At 33.4% G+C, this 20,287-nt stretch overlaps 1 long non-coding RNA gene and 2 pseudogenes across 1 annotated transcript; 2 read left to right on the top strand and 1 right to left on the bottom strand.

Moving 5' to 3' along the window:
* Window positions 1–3,345: 3,345 nt before the first annotated feature.
* LOC120178369 lies at window positions 3,346–19,109 on the top strand. Its single transcript, XR_005521507.1, has 3 exons — window positions 3,346–3,466; window positions 7,083–7,092; window positions 19,099–19,109. It is a non-coding gene; the product is annotated as an uncharacterized LOC120178369 (long non-coding RNA).
* On the top strand, window positions 6,674–7,076 carry LOC120178367 (annotated as a pseudogene).
* Window positions 11,611–16,309, bottom strand: LOC120178368 (annotated as a pseudogene).
* Window positions 19,110–20,287: the final 1,178 nt, after the last annotated feature.

Here is a 20,287-nt window from a genome sequence, read left to right as displayed (position 1 = left end):
TACATGGTTAAGAATTTCTTGTCTCATTACGACCAGCCTTCTTATTAGTCAATCACTTGTGAATTAATACCTTTGGATGACATGAAGATGCAAATGCAATAAATCTTAAATAAAATAGACATAAAACCAAAATAGGTTAGTACACATAATATAAACAACAAAATAATAAACATCATAATCATTAAATAAAACCTACCCTCACGTGTTGACTACCCAATCATGCTTAATAGATCCTACCCGATATGATATCGCATGCATTTATTCACAAAACGAAAATAAATGACCCAAAAAGCTTTTCCTTGTGTACACTCCTCAAGGGATTCTTTAAGGTTTGGGTTAGGCTCGACCTAAGCTCAGGCTCTATATTCACTATATGTTGGGTTCAGTTCTAAAGTATTAGGTTCTCGAATTGTCCTTGTCGGTGCCCCCTTGGGATGCCGAACCCTCAATCATGGCCCATCACAGGCTTTTAGGACTGAGTTCAATTTCGAGGGAACACACCTCCTTATGTCCGTGCGGAGGTGAATACCATCACGAGGACCATAAGGCGTGAGCTCCAGGAGTGATCCACTATCCCATGCGGAGGTGAAAACCACACGAGGGAGTAGTCTCTCACTCCTACTTAAATAGGATGGAGCGGGGTTTTAGCTCATGTTATGCAAATGCAACTGTGCAGTGTGTGAGGAAAAGCAAAAAAAAATAAAATAACATAATATCACAAAACACTCAAAAAATCAATCACCTCTTTCCACAATAATTAATCTGAAACCAATAGCAAACAGATCAGTACAACTATTTATAGGTTAATCAAATTAAAAATTTAAAAACCAAACAAGGGATCACAAACCAAATTAGAACGAATTTATAACTTTCTCTTGCAAAGACGATTAATTAATCGACTATCGGCCTGACTCTCTAAAAAAAGTCCCCAGCGGAGTCGCCAAGCTGTCGAAACGATTTTTTTCTAGGGGGAGCGAGATTTTGAAAAATCACTTCATTTTTAATTATTTTCTTTACGATTGAATTTTTTAATTAAAAACAATGCGATTTTAGAAAACCTCTTATTTTAAAAATTTGGAAATTTCTTCACGATAAAAACGCAGGTTCGAAGAGTCGCCACCAATATTTGATTAGGGTGTGATTGGGCACCCAAAAATGCTTTGTCATTTTAAATAAAAATTAATTTTAATTAAAACAACAAATTGAGGTCTGCGTTACCAAAAAAATGAGTTTGGGAGTCGGTTACGTGTGGGGAATGATTAACACCCCCACAACGCCCTAAATCGGTACCTAATCGATTAATTAGCGTCTTTGCAATGAACTTTACAAATTCGAATTTAATTTGATTTATGATCCCTAACAGAAAAATAACATACGTGTTTACAACATTCATAAACACCCAAGCAGATTAAATTAAAATTACCCGACCTTTAGAAAGATAAAGAATATTCGATTATTTAAAAGCATCGAGACCAGATCTTAAATAAGTTCTAACTATCTTTTCTCGATAAATTTAAATAACCGAATATTTCTTTTTCTTCCGTTCCCAAATTTTAAAGTGATAAATCAATTTTAGGCGTCACTAATGGGATACACTTTTAATTTAAAATCGTTAGAAGCGGACCTCTAATAGTCAAGACAGCCCATTTAAAATGAATTTAAATTAAGAGAGTATTACCCTTAATCCAATTATGTCATATGGTTGAGTTATGCACATGAGGCTAACATGCAAATTATGCAAAAGGATGTCATGCAAAAACTAATTATATAACGCCACACATTCTAATAAACATCTAAATAAAATATTTACATGCATTTATGGTTATCCACTTTACAAAGGAATTTTTTATTCTTAATGTTTTAAACCTATCTTATTACAAAATTAATTAATTAATATAACCGAGTGTAAAAGAGACTAGGATTTAAATGAACATAGAGTCTAAAATGCAATCATAACTATATAATAAAAAATCAAACTTAATATGGTACAACTAGCATGCAACTAATATCTCTTTTGCTACCAATTAATAACTTCAAATATAACATTAATCTCATTCACTTAAGGCTGAAATTAAAATATAATTATATAATATATACATGCATAACAAAATGCACATACCACAAGCAACATATTTAAATAAATGTCATTACTTAAAACACAATTAAATATGCTGCTAAAAACTCAATTTTAAATTTAACACTACCATACATGACTAAAATGAAAAAAACCAAAATTAGGCAACCAAAATACAGACTGATCACTAATTCAAACGAATCCACTAGGATTAAATTGTCAAATAACAGAAATTACAGGCTAAATGTGAGAACAAAGAAAGAAAGAAAAATAGCATAAACTGGGGACTAAAACAAAATACGCTTACAAAATACAGACCAAATTAAAAACATAGAGATTTCGATCTGGTGACCCAAATGAAACAATTCAAAACACAAAAACCAACAACTAAATTAACACATTTACCCTAAACGCGGTTTATCTCCCCCAAGCTTAAGACGATGCCGTTTTGGCCCTATTTTAAACGACGCCGTTTTGGTTATTGAATATATATGATACTTAGGATAATATTTTTTTACCTAAATCATTTATCCTCTCAACCCTTGCCAGACACTCGCCACTTCTCTCTGGTTTTCTCTCCCCTCTCATTCTTAACCCTCGACGAAACCCAGAGCCTCCATGGCTCCGCCGTTCTACGCTCCGATGAGGAGCTCGTAAGCCCCAACGACAACCCCAACCGAACTCTTCCTAAAATAAACACGACCCTAACCCGAGACTCAAACCAAACCCTCGAAACCCACTCTGTTTCACTCTCCAGTAGACCTACAAAAAACCACGACCACCGCGACCTTTTTCCTTCCCCAAAAGACTCCGATGAGAGCCACCATCCCACTACCCGGCCAACATATGACCAAATCTACACCGAACCCTTCAAATCCCTAAAGCTCGAGACCTAAAACTGACATGCACGACTCAAAATGATCGGGAAGCGAAAGGTTTTACCTTATCGCAGACGGGGTGTGGATTCCTAGTGACGAAAGTTACTGGATCGAAAGGGTAAGTGTCTTGCGTTGGGTTTGTGTTCTATGGTTGCTGGTTTCTGGGTATTTCGTTTTGTGTTCTTTTGGGGTTGTATTCTCTGTTGTTTTTTTGATGACTGAGAGATTGGTGTTTCCTTTCTTTCTTCTCTGTTGTTGATGGGTTCCCCCTTTTGTTTTTGTGTTCCCTCCTTATTTCTAGTTGATAGACTTTTTTGCTTCATCGTGTTCTGTTTCTTGTTTGGTGCGTTTGCAGGTCACGGGCGCGAGCTGGTCACGGGGGTGGTTGACAGATCTGGGAGTGCTCTGTGAGTTTGCGCAGTCGATGGAAGCTGACTGGTGGAGATGAGCGGTCGATAGAGGCTCGATCTGGACCGTTGGATTGGTCCAGATCCGATGGTTCTCGTGCTGAAGGGTTATGAAACCCTAATGGTCCTTTGATCTGGACCGTTAGATTAGAAGTAGATCCAACGGTCCAGGATGAACGGCGGCGGGAACCTGGACAGAAGCTGGAAACCCTAATAGGCCTAGCGTTTCTCCAAATGGGCTACAGATCTAGACTCACGGCATTCGGGCCTGGTGTTGGGCAGCTGAACTTAATTGGCTCGGGCCTATTGTAATTTGTATTAATTTGGGCCTGTAAACAAAAACGTTTATTTAGTGTATTTTAATTGTTTATTTATTTAATTACTTAATGCATATATATATATATATATTAATAATTTCTTATAACAATATTAATAATAATAAATTCGAATTAACTTCGAATAAGACCCCGGACAAATCGAGCATCTACATAAACATTTTAATATTACTTTAATCCAACATTAAACTATATTTGGATTGCAATTTGAAAAGTAAGTGAAAATTTATTCCTAGTTGCGTTTTTTTTAAAAGAAGGTTGGCTCTTTCTTTTAGGAAAGTTTAAATCTAAAGCGCGCTTGTTAGAGGAATTGTTTATTATTTGAGACATTAGTATTTTTTAAATATTTACGTGTTTATTTTAGGATTAGGTTAAAAAAATTCTCAAATTATATTCTTTTTTCATTTAGGTGTCTAAGTTTTTTTAATTAATATTGATGTTAAATATTTTTTCATTATCATTTTAATTTTTTTCTATCATGATTTTTAAAAAAAAGTTCATTAAAAATCAATCAACCACTCAAAATATGATGTGATTAGGGATAGACATGAACCCGAACCCAATGAGTTCCGACCCATTTTGACCTGATCGGCTCAGTTTTTTTTTTAATTTCGGGTTCGGGTTGGGTCGGGTCAATTTTTTAAAGGTAATGTTCAAGTCGCATTGGATTCATGTTTAGGGTAAAAAAATCCGATCCGACCCTGTAAAAAATATAATTTTACCTTATATGTTTAGGAATAATTATAATAATACCCCATATATATTATTTTTTTCAATTAAATCATTATTTTTATTGAAAAATCATATTTTTTTATTATTTTGGGTTGGGTCGAATCGGATTTAGATTTTATCTCAAAAAATAGGATTCGGGTCGGTGGAGAGTATATATTTTTCGCGTCGGGTCGGGTGAAGGATGTAAAATTTTTCGGGTCGGATCGAGTTGACCAAAACCCGACCCATGCCCATCCCTATATGTGGCTCGTTTATAAAATTTTAAAATTTTTTTAAGAAACTTAAACTTATTATTACTTAAAAATTAATTTTTCTAGAATCTCAAACAAGTCCAAAAATTTTTAATTTTAAAGCAACAACCTCACTCATCGGTCGTCTCCCATCACTGTCACCCCAATAAGCTCCTACCCACTTATCGTCAATGGATCATCCCATTATCGTAGCCTCAGTCCCTAAATCATTAAATTCTAAGACTCAAATTCATTTGTGTGGGGCTGCAGATGATGGTCGATAGGTCAGTGGGTGATCTCTAAGAGTGTGTTTGGATCAAGGATTCTATCATTCCCGGCCATCATTTTTTTTCCTGATTAATGATGTCCATGTTTGGTTGGGTAAGATTCCTAAGTGAGGGTAATCTTTTAATACCAACAGTATATGTTGGGGTATTTATTCATGGAATGTTATTCCCACATGTATCTTAGGTATTTTTTCATTCCCGTGTTAAGGGCTAAAATACCCTTCGTTTCCCCGTTTGTCTCTGCATATATTCTTCTTCGAGCTTGCCTCTGCGAAAAATTTTATTTTCCCATTCTCCTGGTAAGATTTCTTCTCACTCCCTTTGTTTTATTTTCTCAGCAATGAAATTCATCGTTTTATATGAAATCTGGGTTTGTTCTGTTTTCTGTTTTCGTTCGTGTTATATGATTCTATGGCTTCAACAAACGCGTTCTGATTCATCACCGCCTTCTTCTTCTTTTTTCTAATCTCTTATAATATTCACCTTCTAGACGTAGACTCAAAATCAAATCTTTTGCATATAAAAATGAAGAAAAATACTTTTGCGAGATGCATGATTCCTCGGCAAGTGATTTACGTTAGTTTTATGTTTACTTCATTTTTCTGATTCTGGGTTGTTGTCGAATTTTGGTTTGTAGTTAAGGATTACCCATTTTGGGAAATTTAAAGTCTTGATCTGCTTTTTGTTTGCTAATTTTTCATTTCTGAGCTTTGGGAATGTTATGTTACACTGGTTCTTGATTTGGGTTTATATTTGCTTGTTATTCTTTGTGAAGTTCTTGTTTCTATAATTTGGGGTTTTGATCTATTGTTGCTGTTGATGTCTCTGCTTGGTTGTTGATATGCAAGTAAACCCAAATTTGAATTCAGATTTGTACTTGCTTAATCACATATTGAGTTGAGTTGATGTTGTATTATGGAACACCCAATCTCACAAGAGGTAGCTCTTGTGTGACAAAATTGTAAATAATTTCGGCTCGAATCAGATGATACCTCGCATGTCGGATACGAGCCTCTGCACCCAAGCACTATGTCCATTTCTATGTGCACTATAACTCTGTTGATACTTGAATGAAGATTGCCATTTTTATATGAATATCCGATTTGTATGCCAGGAAGTATGTTGAGTTAGGTAATGACCTTTCTGGATTCTTGGGCTTACTAACCATGCAATAACATATCATAGGAAAGAATATCAGTTCCCTTTGTCTAGTGATTTTGATCCTTCTCCAGGTTTTACGTCAAGGACGGTGAAAAGGTCTTTACGTTTCTCTGAAATGACTTGATGTACATCATAGCACAACTTGTTAAATAAGCTGGTTGGATTGTTATATTTGTAAACTAACTTCATTTCTTTCACATCTAATGTTACAACTTCTCGTGTTTGGACTATATTATCATGTCAAATCTGAAGCTTCTTATGCATTTATGCTGTTACTTTTCCTTGTTTCGTGTTTCCGCTTGTCTCAGCGGCAATTGTAAAAAGTGTCTAGTGTTCATGTGTTTGCTACTTATGCATTTATGTTATTGGTTTTCCTTGTTTCGTGTTTCCTCTTGTCTCAGTGGCAACTGTAAAAAGTTTTTCAAGTGTTCATGTGCTTGCTACTCGAAACATAGGTTATCACTATGTATATCTTTTGTGATTTTGTTCTTCTTTTACAGGATTGAGATATCTCTCTGTCTCAGGTTGGAGATTATTCTCTCAAATTGGTTAACTTATTTCTTTGTATTTAACTTTTTAATTGAAAATCATGTATGCCTGAATCGAGCTATGACAACACAGATTGCAGAAGCAGTGACACTGATATCAAACAAGAGATGGAGAAACAATTTGTGGACCTTCTGACGGAGGAGTTAAAGTTGCAGGAGGCTGTTGCCGAAGAGCATTCCCACCTTATGAATATCACCTTTGGTGAAGCGAAAAGGGTGGCTTCCCAGTACCAAAAGGAGGTGGAGAAATGCATCACATCCACCGAAACCTGTGAGGAAGAAAGAGAGCGAGTCGAGGCCTCGCTAATCAGGGAGAGGAAAAGTTACGACATTGTGGGAGCAACGAGCTCGTCAAATGGGTTGGGGAGGGGAATAAACACTGCGTGTGGTCCATTCAATTATCCTAGGCTAGAAAGATTCTTGCAAACAGGCAACGCTTGGTTAAATCTTGTTGGGGCAAAAGCCCCCAGAATCTCTCCCTCCCTTCTTCATTTTCAACTGTTTTAACTGTCATACTATACTACTGTGTGTGTATATATATATTTATATTTCACATGTAATCAAGTGTTATATGTACTGAAATTATGTTTATAAATGTTTTCAACATCCATACAAACACGATGAGTTCTTCGATCACAATAACTGTCATATACATGGCCTAGGGGGAATGCATCAAATCCACATTTCCCATCTATCAACATGGTCTTGTTATACTACTCCTGCATTAGAGAATGCATTTTTTTTAAAGAACTTGTCTTCATAACAACTAAGTATATTTAAAACATGCACAACGAAATCAAACTGCAAAAGCATTCTCATACCAGATTAATCATGGAACTCATTATGATGTCCAAGGATTCAATATATATTTTGACCGATATCATTTCGTGGCTTTGTCTGCTCGAAGAGGAAGTCTTCATCAGACCTCAATCTCGTTTCATTTATGAAGCATATTTTTTCAAATGTGGATTATAAGTATTAATTGCCCATTTTACATTGCTGATGATAAAGAACTGGTTCAATGTTGAAGCAGTGGAACACTATTGCGAGAGTCTGATTTCTCGGCAAGTGATTTGCATTAGTTTTATGTTTACAATATTGAGATTATATTTCTTGATGAACCTTTATTTATGTGATTGATTATAGCTTAAATGTGGATGTAGATCAGCATATATTGATGAAAGAAATTAACGGTATAATATGTTCAAAGTTTTGCCTCTGTCGGTTTTTGTATGTTCGGAGAGAAATTATAGGTTGGAAACATGAATTATTGGGTTGCTTGCTTTTCGTAATCAAGAGTTGAGTACAAATCAGATTAGGACTGAGTATTAATAATTTTATTAAAATATTAGCAAATATAATGATGAATGACGGTGAAATATAAAATTATAAATAATATGATTTTTAGTGTTATATTTTCTTACTTATTTGAATTATGTTTTTGTAATATAAATTAATGAGATAAATAATAATGATAAAGAATGCAGAATTAAGTATAAATATAAAAGAAAAATAAATAAATTATTGTATATAAAAGATATAATAAATATTATATCGTAGATAACAAAATAATTTACATCTTTTTATTATTATAAATATCTATGAAGAATTTCCACAATGTAAACATTTCATTTAGTTAAATGTTGATGTAAAATTTTAATATATTTTTACATAAATTATATAAAATTTAATATTAATTAAAATTAAAATAATGCATGATATATTTAAATTCTCAAATAATATATTATCAACAAATAGAATTTTTATATAAATATTTTTATTTAAATATTTAAAATTTCGCTTGTTAAAAAAACAAATATAGAACAAGGACAATTTGGTAAAATATACATTTCAGTAATATTTTATTCCTTCAACCAAACACTGTAATCTTACATTCCTGTCAAACCAACCAAACACAATAATTTAACATTCTCAGTAATCCTATTCCCTGGTAATCTTTTATTCCCACTGGTAATCTTACATTCCGTGAACCAAATGCACCCTAACGGTAATGGTGGCTGACGACATAATTTCATGGATTTTTTTAGTTTTATGAATTTAAGGTATTAAAAAAAGGAAAATTTGAGTTTTTTCATATATAAAATTTATTTATTTTAATTTAAAAAAATAAAAAATTAGGTCAAGTATTAAACACTGATTGATTAACTAATTTTTAATTAATTTTCTTAATGATCGTGACAAACCATACACTTAAAATGACATCGAAAATGTTACGCACTAACATTGACCAATGAAAAGTTTGTACACTTAAACAGAAAAATAAATTTAGTTTGAACACTACCTTTAATTTATAAATACTTTCTTAATTAATAATATTATATTATTAATAATTATATACTATTTATTAAAACTATAAAATACATTTTCAACTATTTTTTAATAAAATAATTTAATATTTTAGATCATATTACTCTTAAAATGATATATTATCATTTGAATTTTTATTGATTTATTTTATTAATAAATATAATTTCTATAAAATGATTTTATTAATATTTAAAAATTAATCAATACATTTTTTATTTTGATAATATTTTTATTAATTAAATAAACAATTTTAGTTTGAAATTTTTTATATAATAATGAAATAATTAGATACTATTTAGCTAGCATGTATTTTAGTAAATTAAAGAGTTAATTATAATGTCCTCAAAGTATTTCCCTCATTTTAAATTGATCCTAAACTTTTAAATATTTTAATTTCATCCCTAAACTATGATTATCATTTAGTCCTTAAAACTCTAAACAATTCAATGTCATTCTCAAACACGACCTTCATTCTAAATTGGTCCTTAAACTTTTTGAACATTCTAAATTTATCCCAAACTATTCATATATACTAATTACAACCTCGTTAATAAAATTGTTAGGTCAAGTTATATTATTATATGTTTTAAAAAATTAGTTTAAACTGTGATGAAACTAATTACATATTTATATGATTTGGGGATGAAATTAGAATATTCAAAAGTTTAAGGACTAATTTAGAATAAAGGTTATAGTTTGGAGATATATGATGAAGTTAACTCTAAATTAATATAAAATTATCAATTAAATATTTTTAATACTATTACTTTAACCCCAAACTTTAACTATATTATGATTATATTTTGCAAAGGGACGTGGAATGTATTCCTAAATGCATCTTCAAAAGGGGCGGCCTCTTTCTTTCAACAAAGGAAGGCTGCTAAACCTAAAAGGCGAAAGTTTCTTATAATTAAGACCACCGACTTCTTTAGTTAGTTGTGACTCTTTTTTTTAATCCATAAAGCGCTTATTCTTCCTAAATGTTATATGTTATTTTTTAAATTCATAAAGCGATTGTTTTTTAATAAAAATAAAAAATATTATTCCGTTAAAGGATCGTCAACGTTGAATGTCGAAAAAGACATCACTACTGATAGCAATTGTCCCCCATGAGCAGAACCGGTGGAAGATACCAACCATATGTTGCGACTCTGCCTGTCGGTGATGTTTATATGGAGCGCAGTGGTAAAACAAAGTCGTTTGCAAGACTTCTTGCGCATGAACGTGAAGGATCTCAACACCAAGAGATTTTATCGGGCAAGCTAAAACCTGAAATATTCTCTTTGGAGCGATCGTGTGGAACATTTGGCTCCAAAAGAATGCGATAGTCCATTGGAGGATGAAGAACTGGTATTGAAATAAAGCAAACAATGGTTGGAAATATTGTACAGGGCAATTGCTAGGGGAGCAAGTCGAACCATTGCAACGGAAAATGGGGCAGTGAGCAACATTAGATGGCAGTTTCCACCTGGGGGTGGATTAAAGTGAATTCTGATGGAGCACAGCATAAAAATTCAGGACGCGGGGGTGTGGTTCGACTCAGCGTAGGTACCTGGCAAGTAGGGTTCGTTGAATTTCTCTACATATACTCGGTTTTAGAATCTGAACTTTGGGGTTTATACTTGGGGCTTCTGTGAGCATGAGGATGCACAGAAGCTGTTTAGCTTTATAGCTTAGGTTTTTTTAGCTTAATTTCCATTTGTTACCAAAAAAAATTATAAATTAAAGAAGTTATGACTGTAAATTATATGTGCATTATTAATAAAGAAAATTTTATATAATCACCTCATATTAATACAAAAGCAATGCGCTTGAAGATCACCTAAAATTAAAATTATATATTTTAAATTTTTTCTATGTATTCTTTTTGAAAATTTATTTTCAACCTTGGAGTTTTAAAAGTTCTCTCCCTTTCATAAAATTATACGTCCATCCCGATATATAAAAAAGTATGTGTAGGATGAACAAAACTCAAATCGACTTGAAAAATCAATTTTTTACTTGAATCGACTTTGAGTTGTAATTTCATAAACTCAACTCGAAACAATTCGAATAACTCAAAATTTTTAGTAATTAGTAGATTGATTTTCAAGTTTAAGTCGAATACCTCGAATTTATAAGATATTTTTTTATAAACTCGACTCGATTCGAAAAAATTCCGAGCCAACTTAAAGTTATAAAATAGAACACGTCAACTTAAATAACTAAAAATTTTTGACTCGACTCGATCTAACACACCCTTGGTTACGTGGCTAAAAGATTTTTTTTTCAAGAGTCTATCTGGATGCTTTAAATGATGAGAGGTTTCGGGAAATAAAATTAACAACTCATGGTGGTAGCTGGCTAGACTATTAAAATGTCAACAAAGCTATGAAAAATTTGCTTTAATTATTGTAAAGTTGAAATATTTTCAGCAATTTTTATAACAACAAATATCAAACGACTTTTTCAAATATGAAAAAAAAAAAACTTTAACAACTTTTCTATATTTTGATTAATCAAATTTTACAAAACAGATTCAAAGCAATGTAGAGACCGAAAATATATTTTAAAAAACAGCATTCCACCAAAAGTAGTTGATTCTTTTGTAAGGTAAACAAACATCAAGAGAACCTTGGCCCTAAACGAACAGTGCTAGCTTCCATTAAAATTATTTTACTAACACTTTCAGAATAAGAGGAAGATGTAGAAGGTAAAGAAATAAATGACAATATTCAGGGTATCGATAATACTCTCCGGACAGAAATAGGTATCTGAATTTCCCAAAAGATAAAATTATTTCGCTTGATGTGAAGAAGATTAACCTTCCATCAACAGAAAACACCCCAACTGTAGACAATGAGTTGATAAAAATGGTATCACCAAACTTCAGGACGGAGCTCACAGGTTGCAGGGGGCATCCATCTCCCAGAATTGTATACGTTTTCACCTACCTTTATCACTTCAGCCTCATACTCGAGATACTTCCACTCTTTGACAAAATCTAAATAATGCAAGCAAGCAAAGAAACATGGGAATGCTCAATGCATTTTAGCTATGTGAATTGAACTAGTCTGGATAGTTAAATACCTTTCACCTTCAGCTTGAAGTACAGGTAATATTGCTCTACGCGCTGCATACTTTTCTTCCTTCAATGCCCTACAAATATAAATGTTTCAGGCCTCTGTTCTAGAATGAAAAAGATCAATTTGCATCTAGCATATGTATTCAAGTTAGTTTCCATGGTAAAAACTAAATCATGGATAAGACTCGCCGTCAGTTCGAGATAGAGGAAAAGGAGATTGAAAAAGCTTTGAAAAAACCGGATAAGAAGGCGAATCGTGTGGAGATTCTGGTGCCGAAGGTGACGGAAGCGGAGATACAAAAGCAGAGAGAGGAGCTGCAGGAGGCAACGTTGAAGAAAGCGGAGGAGGCAAAGAAGAAACAAAGTAGGACTGCGGCGGAGGAAGAGTATGAGAGGATTGTGTTGGTGACAAAAAATAATAGGGATGATTCGTTGGTTGAAGCAAGGAGCGTGGAAGAGGCCATTGCGCAGATTTCTGAGGCGGAAAACCTACCACCGGATCGCCATGGTTTTAATTACTGGTGGAAGAAAGACTATCCAAAAATCAGTAATGGGTATAGTACTGGCTGCTTTACGTTATACATTGAAAACTTACCGGAGAAGATCCATTGGAAGAGGTTTGGATCTTTATTTTGCACCCACGGCCAGGTTATTGATGCCTTCATTCCAACCAAAAGAAATTCAAAGGGGGTTTGTTTCGGGTTCATTCGCTTTGCAACAATTGAAGAAGCCAGGAAAGCGATCTTAAAGATAAATGGGTCTTGCATTGATGGTAGTAAAATTGGGGTCTCTTTGGCTAAATACAACCCAAGAAATTCTTTTTGGAGAAAGTCTTCGCCAGTTGTTCACTAAAAGCCTGAGATGGAAGTTGTTACAAAAAATAATCTCTATACAGTAGACGGTGTTGTTGACGAAGCTAAACTTTAAGTGTTGGATAACTGCCTAATAGGGTGGTGCAAGAACTATATCAAAATCGGCAATTTTACTAGCCAAATGCAAGACAAAGGACTCATTGGTTTCTCGTTAATAAGTGCTGCTAGGAATGTAGTTCTAATGATATTTGAGGACTCTGCTACGTTGAGAAGGGTGAAGAATGAACAATCAGAGACTCTTGCATAGTGGTTTTCCAGAGTTGAAGCTTGGTTAGAGAGTCTAGTGGTGGAGTGCCATCTGAGTGTGGGTAGTTTGCGAAGGGATTCCTTTTCACGCGTGGAATTGGGGTACTTTCAAGAACATTGCAGCTAGGTGGGACAAATTATTAGCAATTGACGAAAGCTCTCAGTTTCTTTCATCTTTTGATCGGGCAAAAATTCAAATCCTCACAAAGACTAAAGTGAGAATTGATGAGTCGTTAGGTTTGAAGGTCGGTGCTATTTTTTTTAAAATCATGGTGCATGAAGTTGAGCCTTCTTTCAAACCAAAGTCTTGGAGGAAGTCGATGATTCATTAGATCTGATTTGTTCTCTCGGGGCAACGTCGGAGAATTCTCTGTCAGGATCGTCGGTGTTCTCCTCAGGTTTAAATTGCCCCGTCGAAGATGTTGCAACTGAAGTGGCCAACATAGAAAATTTTTCACTAATGAAGAGTACCAAAAGTGATGAGAATCCAAGTAACAAATTTGGTGAGGATGATCTTACTAAAAGCAGGTCTGCTGATGTCAGGTTAAGAATGTTTCCTTCCCCTTGTTCAGATTCAGGGTTTCACCTAATGGAGGTTGTGGATCAATCAAAATTAAATATCGTGGAGCATCTAGTTAATAAATCAGTTGACCATTCTGATGGAGTTAGCCTCAGGGCCTTGGAAGATGTTGATGGGTCTCATTACTTCTCATGGTTTATCCGGTGATGCAGTACAATTAAAGGAAGATACCACAATAGCACCCCCTTTCCTGGAAAATTAAGAACAAATCGTGTGGTGAAGAAATGCAAGCCAAAGAAAATAGTTTTGAATTAAGTGGCAATGACACATTGATTAAAAGGAAGTGTGGTTTTGTTTCATTGAAGATAACTTTACGAGCTGAATTTTTTTGGATATTTTGAATCATGTTGGTAATTTGTGGAGTTCCCTTCAGAGGCGGATGTTTTCGTTTTAATGGTTGCAGGTGTTGTTTTCATGTATGTTATGTCATTAATTGTTGGGTTGTTTTTCTTTTGCTGGAGGTTTATCTTAGGTATAGGGTGATTACCTCTAGATTTTTGTGGTCGAGGAGGCAAGAGTTTTAGGTGGTTATGGTTTTTTGTAATAGTGTATATCCCTATTTGAGGATATTTCGTGTTTTCATATGTAATGGGTGTTTTATTCAATGAAATATGAGGCACTCTTTTCTTCCTTCCAATGTTCGTTAACATACTTCTTAGTATGTCGACGAATACGAAGGGAGTTTTTAATGAGACCTTCAACTTTTATAAAAAAAAACAATAAACACAACTATCGATCTATTTATTTAGATTTGAAAAATGCATTTCAGAAAACAGTACTTTAATTGAAGAGGAAAGTAATCAATATATTTAGGAGAACATCAGAGAAGTCTGTCCTGCTATCAGACAAAAGTTGGATCAAGCATACAGAATTTGCCTCCTGGACAACGGCTCACCACTGACTAGTATCAAACTCTACTTTTTAATATTTGAGCATTCACTATAGACATGGACCATAAGGAAATCATGCATTTCGGCAAACAAAAAATTGCATGTTTCCTAGATAGACTTGACCACACTTTAAAGCTTATTTTACATGTGTGTGTATAAGCAAACAAATGCACACATGCGTAAGACATTTTACTTCATTTGGGGAGCACAACTGTGCCTTGCACCTGAGGCAATATAAGGATTCTAGGTCCTAGAGCGTGCCTTGAGCTCTTGACAACACTGCTTTAAAATCAACAAGCAACCATTTGAATAACCAACTGTGCAGTCAAACTCATTGCCATGAGACCAACAATTAGAAGATCAATAATTCATCAACCCATAAATGTTCAAACATAATATCATCTATATTAAATGCACATGCTAGTTTAGACAAATCTTTAAATCCTTGTTAATATTTCAAGCCTAAATGGAACAAAAGCATGGATATATCATATAAAATGATACCTACTTGATTAGCTAACTAGTTTTTTGCCCTATGAAATGGCTAACAAATTCATAAACTAAGTACATAGACTTTTCAAATTTTCATACAGTGTCCATAAGTCACAGGACCAAATGATAGGACCTTTTCCCCTTCTACCAGCTTCTTCATAGGTTACATAACAAAATCCATTTGAAAGAACAGGCAGTCCTGAACTGTTTTGAGTAGTGAATAAACTAACGAATTACTAAAATCATAAGCAGACTGCTGCAATTCCTAAACTCAGATCTAGGCAGGCTCATGAGGTCATCATGCATGCATTTTCAAATAGTGACGGATCCAGAAATATTTTTTTGGGTGGGAACAAACAAAATATCAGTGATGGTACAATCAGTAAAATAATGGATCCGCCACTGTTTTCAATATGAAATAGCATTGCCAGCAAGTCATAGTATCTCAACATTGTCTTTACTTTTCCACTCCTATCAACTTCTTCAAAGGATATACTAAAACCTTTTGAAAGAACTAGCAAATTTGAACGAAATTTGATACTAATAATCAGTAGAACGCACCACATTTCCCAGGCTAATTTAAATAAATATTAAAAAAGAATCTATCCAACAAACAACCACAGATAAAGACCCAGATAAAAGCTAAACAGAAGAGCAATATCTAACTCCAAGCCCCATCATAAGCTAAAAATGTTTTCAATTCCATCAAAAGCTTTCTAATAAAAGAGGTAAAAGCAAAAAATATTACCATACAAAATCATAGCAATGATTCCAAGCAAAGAAATAAAAAGAACAGATTAAACGTACAAAAATTCTATGAGTGAAGATTGAGAAAAAGAAATACACCCAGATAAGAAAATCATGGCGGGGGGGGGGGGGAAGAGAAACCTAATGGTTTTTCCGGATAGAAGAAAAACAAGTACCAGCGGATCTTGTTCCGTTGGCCGACCTGGTACGTCCCATAAGAGAATGCACCTAAAGCAGCTAGAAAGATAGCCATAGCACTGGGGCCTTGTTGGGTATCCGACCGGCGTATCAGACGGGGGCGAACCCACCCAGAGGAGGCCCATCTTGGAGGATTGGCATGTCCTTCACACTCGCCATTCCTGGCTTCTTTCTTATCACAGCCTCCATCATTTTCCTTCTTTAGTTCTAGATTAGAGAGGGAGGGAGAGTGTTCGGAAAGTGAAGAATCTGGCGGCGGCGTTATATAGGAGGAGGTTGTTAAATTATTTCGACATAATAATAAAATTAACCTTAATATTGATCATTTGGGTCTCTATATTTTTTTAGTTTTTTTTATCTTCTCGATTTTAAAGTTTTGTCTAGGGATGGGCATGGTTCCCGAATTTAACAGGTTCAGATTGATCCGTCTGATCGGGTCAGATTTTTTTTTAAAAAATTTGAGTTCAGGTCGTGTCGGGTATTTTTTAATGTGATGTTAGGGTCTAGGGCTGTAAATGAGACTAGACAGATCGCGAGCTACTCGAGATCGACTCGATCAATGCTCGATAAATACTCGGATCGAATGGACTCGACTCGAATTCTTAACGAGCCAAAATGAGCTACTTGATACTCGACTCGAAAAGCTCGTGAGCAGCTCGAAAATATAATATATTAAGATTTTATTTTTTAAAAAATAAATTATTAATAATAATAACATTTATGTGTTAATTTTTTTAAAATACAATAAGGTTTTTATGTATTTAAGGTTTATGTTCAAGTTTGAGGCTTCAATCTAGTTCAAGTTTGAGGCTTCAATCTAGTTAAGTTTAAGATTTTTTTTTCATTTCGAGCCTTTTCGAGCTACTCACAAGCTTCAGTTCAGGATTTCGAGTTCGATTCGACTTTAAAAATTTTAAGCTTGTGAGTTTTCGAGTCGAGTCAAGCTTCATTTCAAAGTTTTTGAGTCGAGTCGAGCTCAGCAATACTCGAGCTCGACTCGGCTCGTTTACACCCCTATTCGGGTCGATTCGGGTTCAGGTTTAGGGTGAAAAATATCCGACCCGACCCAAAAAAATATATAATTTTACCTTATATATTTAGGAATAATTACAATAATACCCTTGCATATATTATTATCAATTAAGTCATTGTTTTTATTGAATAAAAATATTTTTTATTATTTATGGTCGGATTTTAATTTATATATGGGTAGGGTGAAAACTTATTTTGGTCGGGTCGGTCTCGGGTGGAGGACTCCTTGTTCTCGGGTAGGGTCAGGTGGACCAAAAACCTGACCTAACCCGACCCATGCCCATCTCTAGTTTTGCCTTGATTAATCCGAATCAATATGAGTTGCATATCCGATTTTGATGAATTAATCTCCCTAAGATTTTTTACATATATAAAAACTCAAACTCGAAATATTACTTAAAATATCATATTATAAAAAAATTATTAATTAAGATATCATTAATATCTTATAATATTTTTAAATTTTGGTTAAAATAATTTATATTTTATAAAAATTGTTAATTTATTAACAATCAATTAATATTATTGATTTGATATATATCATATCATCATTTTAAATAATATGATATATGTTAAATCATCAATTAAGATGACATGACACATATTACGTTTACAGTTTAAATGACGTCACACATATTATATTAAAAATTAAACACATATAAAAATAATAAGTCAACAACATGCATTCTTCATCGAAAACACCATCGTAGTACGACATGCGTTGCAATACGCACATATGAATATGCATATCTAATCGACCTGGTCGCACTAATGCCTCACTATTTATCCAAATTATCTCTTTAGTCTTTATATTTTGGAGTATTTGATCATATAATATTTTAAATTTTGGTTAAAAAAGTTTATATTAAATACAATTCATTACTTAACTAACGGTCAACGTATATTATTGATGTGATATATATTATGTCATCATTTAAATGATATAACATATGTTACATCATCAATTAAAGTGACATGACGCATATTACTTCAGTAATTTAGATAACGTTACACATATCACGTTAAAAATTAAACATATATAAAAATGATAAGTCAATGATATGCGTTAAATATTAATTAACTAATGGTTTTCATCCAACAAAGATTAATATGAAAAAATGAAATATTAAAAATAAATATTTTAAAAAAATAAGGACCAAAATAGTCATTTGTAAAGATGAGGTTAATTTAATTCATTATACCAATTAGTTTAGTATGTTTTGGGCTATGGCACCTGGTGAGCTTGTTTCGGGGAGCAGTTAGATTCAGTCACCATATTGAAAGGTTATAATTTCTCTTCCTCTATTAAAATTTCAAACAATTTTATTATATGCATAGCTAGTATCAAATAAGTTTGAGAATAATTGTGAACAAAATTACATGTTTTTCTTTTCCTTTTAAAAGAATAATTATGACATAATTAAAATAACAACATTCAACGCCTCAATGACCAAAATAACAAAGGTTAATTATGAAGTTTCGTGTTGATTACATAGATATGTTATGAAATGACTATTTTACTCTTGTATGCCTACTTTGTTAATTATGTTATTTCAAATGAATCTTTAGGTTACAACTAATTAAGTATGATGTATAATATGCTCTGCTGCTTGTTAAGCAAGTTTGCTTGTTTATTTTATTGCTTATCGTTTAGAATGCATGTTCATGAATCGATATGTGTCCGAGTCACTTCAAAATCTAATTTAATGTTCAGAATATTCGGGCTGTCCGTCGTAATTGGTAAGGTATTACAATGGTCATGGTCCTCTCCCATGGTAAAGTTTTTGGATCCTATACTTCTAATGTCAATCAAATGATCCAAAATATTTTCAGATTATTACAATATGTATTATTTTGAACTCGGGTTACACGTTGTTGGTTCAGCAAATTCATGATCCGAATTCCAACATCTGCAACCCTTTCATGTGTTCCCGACTTAGAACCAGTCAAATGAATGCAAATATTGAGCATGGGAGTGTGCGACACAAGTGGAGAAGCTAGGAAGAAAAATATATTAAAAATGAGTAAATTAAACTTTTGTCCCTAAATTATGTTGGGTTTATAAAAAGACTCATAATTAGTATTTTATTTAAAGTTTAGGGATTAAAATAAAAATTATACCCTTTTACTAACGTGTCACGTCATTAAAATAACAACATTCAACGTCTCAATGACCAAAACATAATAAAGTGATAAAGTAAGCGATGAAAACTTAAGTTTTTGAATTTATTAAGCAAAACTGTACAAATATAAAAGGTAAGAGACCATTCTAGTAATTTACCCTGAAAAAACTTAAAAATTATAATTATTATTTAAAAAACTCAAAATTTCCCTAAAATCTCAAAATATCTTCAAGCCCCTAAAAACCTTAATTTCTAACCCTCAATTACCATCACTAGCCACCGTCGGTTGTAACTATTATTGTCAAATAACCACCCACCCGTTATTGCCCATCTAATGATCAATCATCGCACTCCCCGTCACATCAATCTTTTAAATCCTAAAATCTCAAAATATCTTCAAACCCTTAAAACTTTTAATTTCAAACCCCCAATTACCATCACTAGCCATCGTCGGTCGTCACCATTATTGTCAAATAGCTACCCAGCCGTCATTGCCCATCCAATGACCAATCATCGCACTCATTGTCGCATCAATCCTTTAAATCCCTAAAATTTCAATACTCAAATTCCTTATCTATATTCCCATACTCTTTAACCATCCCTTCCCCCTCTGTCAAAAATTCATCATCGACGATGATAAGGGTAAGTTAACTAAAGTCGGCTCAGACTCTCTCTAGCCTTTACTATTAAATTCATTTATAGATAAGCCAATGCAACAGTTAGTACATACGTCACGGGAACAACGTCGTTCTCCCCTGATCCAAGATTATTTTTAAAACATGTTTGTGTAACAACCTTAAATTTTTACAACATACAAACACATTCTCTATAACACCCTCAGACTGATGCGGGTGATCCGATCCTGATCCGAGGTGTCATATTAGGGCCACATGAGCGACCCACAATAAAAATCCAGGAAAAATTAAATTTTTTGTTAAAACGTGTAAAAAAATAAAACAATTTATAAATAAAATACAAGTTTAGAAAACCATTCATATATTACTAACAGAATTAAAATCCTACAAGTTTCAGACTTAGTATATATATAAAAAATCAAATGTGA

This window comes from Hibiscus syriacus, unplaced genomic scaffold (genome assembly GCF_006381635.1).
Source record: "Hibiscus syriacus cultivar Baekdansim isolate YM2019G1 unplaced genomic scaffold, ASM638163v2 tig00112347_pilon, whole genome shotgun sequence".
Taxonomy (NCBI): Eukaryota; Viridiplantae; Streptophyta; class Magnoliopsida; order Malvales; family Malvaceae; genus Hibiscus; species Hibiscus syriacus.
This window is presented reverse-complemented; position numbering and strand designations above follow the sequence as displayed.